The sequence below is a fragment of the Penaeus monodon genome, chromosome 8 (assembly GCF_015228065.2).
Source record: "Penaeus monodon isolate SGIC_2016 chromosome 8, NSTDA_Pmon_1, whole genome shotgun sequence".
Classification (NCBI taxonomy): domain Eukaryota; kingdom Metazoa; phylum Arthropoda; class Malacostraca; order Decapoda; family Penaeidae; genus Penaeus; species Penaeus monodon.
In genome coordinates this window covers 1,971,474-1,981,473 of record NC_051393.1, presented here as the reverse complement: position 1 = coordinate 1,981,473, position 10,000 = coordinate 1,971,474, and positions in this window count along the sequence as shown.

Below are 10,000 nucleotides of genomic sequence, written 5' to 3'. Positions count from 1 at the left end.
TATTCATTTATTGAAAAGATTCTGCCGCATCATCATCCAAGGTCATTAGCGGCGCCTTCAAAATACAGCGATAGGGTGGGTGAAGCCCCCAGGCAAGGAAGTTTTTTGGTCCAATAATGCGATGTTTGTGGATTCCCTGGATGGTTAATGGTTAACACAAATAAATGTACCAGTCATTAAAGGTCATATAGTATTGTGGCGAAAAGGGTAAAATTAAGGTAACGATTAAGTTACGTGGACAGAAGGGGATGAAGAGAAGAAAAGGCAATGCAAAATTAATTGAGGGGTGATCCCCTACATTGGACCTCAGTTCCCGTCTCTTAAATCCGCGGTTCAACTGACTTGCGTCACGCGCGGGCCCCGACCCATCTCCGTCCGCCCTGCCAGACGTAGTGTTTCAACTGTGCAGACAGCCTCCGTGGCAGCCCAGACATACCCAATGGTTGACCACACGGTAGCACGGAACACACGCATAGTTTCCCTTATTTAGCCGTAGTTTTGTGTATTGTGGCTTTTAACTTTGTGAACAATGAGGAAAGAATACCAAAGTGATCAGGCATGAATAAAAAGAAAAGACCAGAGTGCCATAATTATGCTGGTGAAGGAGCAGGCACTGGAGTATGGTCGCGGGTTTTACAAATTTCGAACATGAGGTGTTTTTATTATATATATATATATATATATATATATATATATATATATATATATATATATACATATATATACATATATATATATATGTATATATATGTATATATATGTATATATATATGTGTATATATATATATTTATATATATATATATATGTATATATATATAAATATTTATATACATATTGTTACGCCGACCGCCTCGTCTCTCTGCCACCAACACAAGGCAGGCTAGGCAGACGGCGTGCTATCCACAGGGTCGTGAACACTGAACAGCTCCAAGAGGCACCGAACACCACAGCGTCCCAGAACACCAGGAGAGGAAACGCCAAGTGGCGAGGCAGGGCACGAAGTAAACACAAAATGACAGTCTTTCCTTTATTTACACAAGTTATTTACCCGTGCACTTTTCTATAGGCACAATACAGGGGGAAACCAGCATGCCACACTGCACGATACAGCTTATAACAGGGCAACACAACATTTATCAGGTCACAAGGGCACACACGAGGTCTTCACAGGAGCAGCGCCCAACTCCGTCTCCCGGCTTGTTCCTCCGCTCCTCCGCTCACAGCCAGCTGCGACATGTTTGCTCAGGTCCCTTCATGTAAACACATGTTTCGCACAGAGACAAAGACCCACTGGCGTAGCACTATCCCCCCCCTATCAAGCAGACGACCCGTCTGCTCTGACATATCTAAACCTGAAACAAACTACATAAAAATTTAAATAAAATCAGTTCTCAGAAACACAAAAATCTTTCATCCAGCGCGGCTTTCTTCGCTCTCGCTGGGGTCTCTCTGGAGGTGTGGGCGGCGGTAGATTGGCAGTGGCACCCAGAGGGGTATCTCCTGTCCCAAGACCTGGCTCATGGTCACCATTGACCATCTGCTGCATCGCCCTCACCGTCCAAATGCTCGTCCTCATCTCGGTCAGCGTCTGCCACGTCCTCATCGCCGCTACTGGGGCTAACTTCATCTTCTTTTTCACCAGGCCCCAGGAGTAGCTTCCTGGCCCATGGTAACGCCACAGCCGGTCCACGTGGACAACAGACGGTCGTTTTTCGCCCTCTGCGAATTCGATAGGTGACATCAGAGAGGGCCGCTACCACCGTGTATGGCCCCTCCCAGGGGCTCTGTAGCTTCGGCGAGAGCCCTCGCTTCCGACGCGGGTTATGTAGCCACACTCTGTCACCTATGTTGTACCTCACTTCCCTCATGCGCCGGTCATAGGTCTCCTTCATGGCATGGCCGGCTACCTTGAGCTTGCCACGCACCCGTCGGTGCACCTCCGCCAGGTTTTCCTGCAGTGCCACTGCATAGCTGGATGTGACAGTTGGCAAGTTCACGTCGGGTGGCCGCCCTGTGGCCAAATCCACTGGTAGCCTGAGCTCACGGCCAAACATGAGTCGGGCAGGTGTGAAAGCCTGTTACCTCATTGCACAGCAGACCGGTAGGCCATGAGCATGGCGGGCAGCTTGACGTCCCAGTCTTCCTGACTTTCCCTGCAATACTTGGCTAACTGTTGAGCAAGGGTACGGTTAAACCGCTCCACCATACCATCGGACTGTGGATGGAGGGGTGTCGTCCGTGTCTTGCGCACCCCTAACAGCTCGCAACACTCACGGAACACTCGTGACTCAAACTCACGCCTTGGTCAAGGTGCAGTTCAGAAGGCACACCAAAACGGGTAATGAATTCATTCACTAACACGCCAGCCACGGTCTCGGCCTCGTGGTTGGGTAGTGCATATGCCTCAGGCCACTTTGAGAAATAGTCCATTACCACACAGATGTATCGGTTTCCTTGTGGCGTGAGAGGCAGCGGACCGGCAATGTCTATTGCCACCCGTTCCATGGGTGCTCCCACACAGTACACCTGTAACGGGGCACGGTTCTTTCTAGCGGGGCCCTTCTTTGCACTGCACACATCACATGCTCTACACCACTCAGACACGTCACTTCTCATGCCCACCCAGTAGAAGCATTGACGGAGACGGCTCAGGGTCTTTTTCTCGCCCAAGTGGCCACTGGTAACACCGGCATGTAATTCCCTCAGCAACTCAGCACGCATGGCTCTGGGTACTACAACTACCCATGTGTCACTGTCCACTTCACTCAACTGCACCCAGCGCTTCACTAACAAACCGCTTTGATCCACTCGTAAAGTTTCCCACTGGTCCACCAGACACTTTGTGGTGGGGCTCTCCGCAGCCACGGCCTCCCAACTAGGGCGTCCACTGAGAGCCTCAAGCCACTGGACAATGGGAGCAAGGTCAGAGTCCTCACGTTGTGCCTTACGCCAATCATCATCCCCTTTAGTGGCACATCCAGCACCTGCAGACGGAGGCACACAGATCAGAGTCCTTCTGGACACAGTGTGAGCAACTAGCCTCACACGGGCGTCGACTCAGGCTGTCAGCGTTGCAATGGACACGACCCGGGCGGTGGACGATGTGGTAGTTGTACTGTTCAAGGCGCCCTAACCATCTTGCCAGCTGACCCTCTGCTACCTTCAGCGACTTCAACCACTGTAGGGCAGCATGGTCAGTCCGGATGGTGAACTCGGCACCGTAGAGGTATGGGTGAAAGTGCTCGAGACTCTTCACCACCGCCAGCAACTCTTTCCTTGAATTTTGGCCCAATATACACTGTAGTAGGCCACGACATACTCTTTCCCGTCCTTTATCTGTGACAAAACTGCCCCAATGCCTTCCGCACTAGCGTCAGTGTCCAACAGGTAAGGGAGCTTCGGGTCCGGATAGGGCAAGACCGGTGCTTCCACCAGGGCCTTCTTCAGGTTGACAAATGCAGACTGACACGCCTCGTCCCACTGGAAGCACTCCCCTTTTCGTGTAAGTCGGTGGAGAGGAGCCGCTACACTGGCGAAGTCCTGTACAAAGCGGCGGTAGTATGTGCACAGGCCCAGGTAGCTCCTGACTTCCGCCACCATTGGTGGGAACTGGCCACTTTCTCCACCACCGCGACCTTCTGTGGGTCGGTGCGCACACCGTCTTGACTGACTACATGCCCCAGAAATGGCACCTCATGCTGGAACATTGAGCATTTCTTGGGGCTGAGTTTGAGGTTGGCCTTCCTCAACCGCTGTAGTACTTCCTCCAGCCGCTCCAGCTCCTCCTCGAAGGTGCTCCCGAAGACGATGACGTCATCAATGTAGACAAGCGCCGTCTTCCACTGCAGGCCATCCAATACCCTCTCCATCAGACGCTCGAAACAACCAGGGGCATTGCAGAGACCAAAGGGCATGACGTTGAATTGCCACAGGCCTTGCCCGAAGGAAAAGGCAGTCTTTGGCTTGTCCTCTTCCGCCATCTCCACCTGGTGAAAACCCGACTTCAGGTCGAGTGTGGAGAACCACTGGCCCCCACCAATGCATCGAGTGTGTCATCAATTCTCGGCAATGGGTATGATCCTTGATAGTCATGTCATTCAGCGCCCGGTAGTCCACACAGAAGCGTTGTGTGCCGTCCTTTTTCTTCCCCAGGACTACCGCTGATGACCATGGACTGTCTGACCGTTCAATCACCCCCTGTGCCGCTAGCTCATTGACAGTGCGCTGCATCTCTTCTCGTGGTTGGTGCAATTACGTCGGGGGGGGGCTCTTGATGGGCAAACTACTTCCGGTGTTAATGCGGTGCTTCACCAATCCTGTACGGCCCAGGTCCAAGTCACCCCTGCTAAACACATCTGCATACTGAGACAGGGTGTGACGCATCTTCTCTGTCTGTGCTTCCGTCAGGTTAGCGGCGCTCCGGTGTGCCAAGTCCTCGAGGAAGTCGGGCAACGGCCCCACACCAACCAACTCCCTCGCTCCCCGTCGACGACTCTTCTGGACGCTCCACTTCCTCACAAGTGCCCAGCTTTGCACCAGCTGGCACCTTCTGGGCCTTATCAGAGAAGTTGGCTACCAACACTGTAACTAACCCCTCCCCTGGTCCAACAAGGCTCCGCCCAACCGCTACGCCATCAGCCAGCTGCAAGTTTTGGTTGGGCTCCACAAGGCCCTCTACTCCACGCATCACTCTTGACAGTCGACACCGGATTCTAGACTCTGTCCTGGGGGCAAGGTGCAGTCGCTCAGCTGTAACTACCTCTGCACAGCCAACCTCTGGAAGCAAGGGCACCTCTTCACCGTGCACCCTCACAGCTTCCGTCCAAGGTCGACACCACGCCTTACTCTGCGTCAGGTAGTCAAGGCCCAGCAAGCAGTGCTCGTCCAGATCGGCCACATACACCGGCAGCCGCTGAACCGTGCTGCCCACGCCAATACGAGCCTCCACTGGCCCCTTGAGCTGCATACAATGCCCTGTGACACCACACAGTCTCTGTGGTGCGTCTGGAAGTTGCATATTGGCCAACATATCAGGCCGCACTAGGGTCTTCTCAGCCCCAGTGTCCACTGTCAGGCGGCATGGCTTCCCATCTATTGAGCCCCCTCCACCTGCATCAGTGCTGGTTCGACGGCAGCTTACCCAAGTCGGGGCCCGGGAACCGAGGACGGCTGGGTTTCGGCCCCCTTCTCCAGCCTTTTCCGCCTGTACCACTTCCTTAGCCTTAGGACATGCGCTCGGATGGTGACCATACCTGCCACAGTCCTTGCAGCACTGATGGAAGGCATCAGAATCCGTCCGGTTGAGAGGACGTGTTCTCCGCTCCCTCTGACACTGACTACGTCTGTGCCCTACCTCTCCGCAGCCCCAACACAAGCCTTGGAAAGTTCTCGGGCTCACCTTCCTCAATGCTATTTTCTCCACTTTAGCCTTCCAGCCCCGGAGGTCACGGCGGGGCTGAGCAGCTGGCCCTAGGCCACTCGTTGCCTTCAGGAAGGCCTCGAACTCCAAGGCCCTCGCCAGCGCCACCTGCAGGTCCTCAGGGTGTGCCTGCTTGACGTAGATTTGCTGGTCCTGTAAAGCGTCAACAAAGAAATCACGGGCCAGGACCACGATCATCTCTTCCGCAGCCGCAGGGTACGACCTCCTTACCAGCGCCTCCACATCTTGCGCCAACCCGTCGTACTCAGCTGGCTTACGTCTCACAGAATGTCTGGAGGCCGAGAGGCTGCAGGGTGGAGAACGCGTGCCGTGAACTAACACGCACGGGGGGTAGGAAGGGGGTGAGGGAAGCAACGAGGCGGGTTGACCGGGTCCGAGTTTGCCGCCACCTATACCCAAGGGAGCGGTTCCGATGGGTCCCCAGCCTTCTGCAGCGATCACTGGCTCCGACACGACGATGCGAGGCCCGGGGGTTTCCTGCCACGGACCCCAGGCAGACCCCAGTAAATCTGACACTCTAGCATCTGTTGCCAGAACCTCGTCTGCCTTCTCTGCTTGCAGCGTACTACTCGTGACGCCGCCTTTCCTCCTTCACTTCCTCCCTCAGGCCCTGAACCTCGCCCTTCAGAGTCTGCACCTCCTCCATCAGTTCACTCTTCACGCTGTTGCAGGCCTTGTCGGTGTACTGCTGAGTTTCCATCTTCACAGATGCAAGATTGCTCTGTAGCACCTCAACAAGTTGGCAAGAAACTGTTCCTCTGCCTTCCTTGCCTGCATCTCGACGAGATGGTGCGCCTGCTCGCGTGCCCTCTGTGCCTGCTCTTCTGCCCTTTGTGCCATTTCCTCCCTCATACCGGCCAGCATGGCAGTGATCAGGTCCATCTGGCTCGGCTTCACCTCACTCGTGCCTGCCTCAGTCATAGCCTCCTCTCCCTCATGGCTGCCGCCATCTTTGGCCCACATGATAAATCGGCGCTCTCACTGATCAAATATCACAAATCCCACTCCTGACACCATTTGTTACGCCGACCGCCACGTCTCTCTGCCACCAACACAAGGCAGGCTAGGCAGACGGCGTGCTATCCACAGGGTCGTGAACACTGAACAGCTCCAAGAGGCACCGAACACCACAGCGTCCAGAACACAGAGAGGAAACGCCAAGTGGCGAGGCAGGGCACGAAGTAAACACAAAATGACAGTCTTTCCTTTATTTACACAAGTTATTTACCCGTGCACTTTTCTATAGGCACAATACAGGGGGAAACCAGCATGCCACACTGCACGATACAGCTTATAACAGGGCAACACAACATTTATCAGGTCACAAGGGCACACACGAGGTCTTCACAGGAGCAGCGCCCAACTCCGTCTCCCGGCTTGTTCCTCCGCTCCTCCGCTCACAGCCAGCTGCGACATGTTTGCTCAGGTCCCTTCATGTAAACACATGTTTCGCACAGAGACAAAGACCCACTGGCGTAGCAAATATATATATACATGTATATATTACATATAATATACATTTATATATATATACATATATATATACATTTATACATATACACATACATATATATACATAGTATATATACATAAATACATATATATCATATATATATACATATACATATATATACATATACATATATATACACATATACACATACATATATATACATATATATATACATGTGCAAAACATGTGTTAACTTGAAAAGGATGACCTGGGCATGTGTTAGCATGAAGGGACCTGGGCAAACATGATGCAACTGGCTGCAAGCGGAGGAGCTGAGGAACAAGCCAGGAGAGACGCGGTTGGGTGCTGCTCCTGTGAAGACCTCGTGTGTGCCCTTGTGACCTGATATATACTTTGTGTTGCCCTGTTATAAGCTATATCGTGCAGTGTGACATGCTGGTTTCCCACCTGTATTGTGCCTATAGAAAAGTGTACGGGTAAATAACTTGTGTAAATAAAGGAAAGACTGTCATTTTGTGTTTATTTCGTGCCCTGCCTCGCCACTTGGCGTTTCCCCTGTTGGTGTTCTGGGACGCTGTGGTGCTCGGTGCCTCTTGGAGCTGTTCAGTGTTCACGACCCTGTGGATAGCACGCCGTCTGCCTAGCCTGCCTTGTGTTGGTGGCAGAGAGAAGAGGCGGTCGGCGTAACAAATGGTGTCACAGGAGTGGGATTTGTGATATTTGATCAGTGATGCGTCGATTTATTATGTCGTCCAAAGAGGCAAGCACGAGTGAGGGCAAGCCGAGCCAGATGGACCTGATCACTGCCATGCTGACCGGTATGAGGGAGGAAATGGCACAAAGGGCAGAAGAGCAGGCACAGAGGGCACGCGAGCAGGCGCACTATCTCATCGAGATGCAGGCAAGGAAGGCAGAGGAACAGTTCTGCCGACTTGTTGAGGTGCTACAGAGCAATCTTGCATCTGTGAAGATGAAAACCCAGCAGTACACCGACAAGGCCTGCAACAGCGTGAAGAGTGAACTGATGGAGGAGGTGCAGACTCTGAAGGGCGAGGTTCAGGCCTGAGGGAGGAAGTGAAGGAGGGAAGGCGGCGTCACGAGGTAGTAACGTTGCAAGCAGAGAAGGCAGACGAGGTTCTGGCAACAGATGCCAGAGTGTCAGATTTACTGGGGTCTGCCTGGGGTCCGTGGCAGGAAACCCCCGGGCCTCGCAGCGTCGTGTCGGAGCCAGTGGTCGCTGCAGAAGGCTGGGGACCCATCGGAACCGCTCCCTTGGGTATAGGTGGCGGCAAACTCGGACCCGGTCAACCCGCCTCGTTGCCTCCCTCACCCCCTTCCTACCCCCCGTGCGTGTTAGTTCACGGCACGCGTTCTCCACCCTGCAGCCTCTCGGCCTCCAGACATTCTGTGAGACGTAAGCCAGCTGAGTACGACGGGAAGGTGGCCTGGGAGGCATATGTCGCCCAATTTGAAATACTGGCATCTGCCCAGGGCTGGAGCCAGGAAGAGAAGGCCCTGCAGCTGGTAACAGCGCTAAGGGGCCCTGCGGTGGAAGTGTTGGGGCATCTGCCGCTATCCCAACATGCCTCTTACACCAGCGTGGCAGAGGCTTTGAAACGCCGTTTCGGGCACCACCACCAGGCCGAGGTATATGGGCCCACTTGAAGAAGCGGACTCGTGAGAAGTGACGTGTCTGAGTGGTGTAGAGCATGTGATGTGTGCAGTGCAAAGAAGGGCCCCGCTAGAAAGAACCGTGCCCCGTTACAGGTGTACTGTGTGGGAGCACCCATGGAACGGGTGGCAATAGACATTGCCGGTCCGCTGCCTCTCACGCCACAAGGAAACCGATACATCTGTGTGGTAATGGACTATTTCTCAAAGTGGCCTGAGGCATATGCACTACCCAACCACGAGGCCGAGACCGTGGCTGGCGTGTTAGTGAATGAATTCATTACCCGTTTTGGTGTGCCTTCTGAACTGCACTCTGACCAAGGCCGTGAGTTTGAGTCACGAGTGTTCCCTGAGTGTTGCGAGCTGTTAGGGGTGCGCAAGACACGGACGACACCCCTCCATCCACAGTCCGATGGTATGGTGGAGCGGTTTAACCGTACCCTTGCTCAACAGTTAGCCAAATATTGCAGGGAAAGTCAGGAAGACTGGGACGTCAAGCTGCCCGCCATGCTCATGGCCTACCGGTCTGCTGTGCATGAGGTAACAGGCTTCACACCTGCCCGACTCATGTTTGGCCGTGAGCTCAGGCTACCAGTGGATTTGGCCACAGGGCGGCCCCCCCGACGTGAACTTCCCAAATGTCACATTTCCCGCTATGCAGTGGCATCAGGAAAACCTGGCGGAGGTGCCCAACGAGTGCGTGGAAGCCAAATTAGCCGGCCCTGCCATGAGGAGACCTATGACGGCGCATGGGAGTGAGGTACAACCCTAGGTGACAAGTGTGGGTATAACCCGGTCGGAAGCGAGGGCTTCGCGAAGCTAAGAGCCCCCGGGGGGGCCTACACGTGGTTCGGCCCTCTTGTGTCACCATCGAATTCGCAGAGGGGGAAAAAACCGCTGTTGTCAAGTGGGCCGGTGTGCGTTACCATGGGCCCCGGAAGCACTTCGGGCTATGTGAAAAAAAAAGATGAAGTTCCCCCCGTACGGCGTGAGGGCGTGGCAAAACCTGACCGAGATGGGACGAGCATTTTGGGGGGGTGAGGGAAAGATGCAGCAGGGCGTAAAGGTGAAAATGACCCGGGGCTTGGACAGGGGATACCCCTCTGGGGCCACTGCCAAACTACCGCCGCCCACACCTCCCCCAGAGAGTCCCCGCGAGAGGGGAAAAAAGCCGCGCTGATGAAAGATTTTTTGTGTTTTGAGAAGATTTTATTTTAAAATTTTCCCGGTTTGTTTCAGGTTTGAATGAAGGCAGACGGGTCGTCTGCTGATAGGGGGGGATAGTGCTACGCCAGTGGGTCTTTTTTTCGGGCGAAAAATGTGTTAACATGAAGGACCTGGGCAAAATGACGCAGCTGGTGTAGGGGGGGGGAGTGGGGAAAAAAGAAAAGGGGATGCGGTGGGTGCTCTCCTG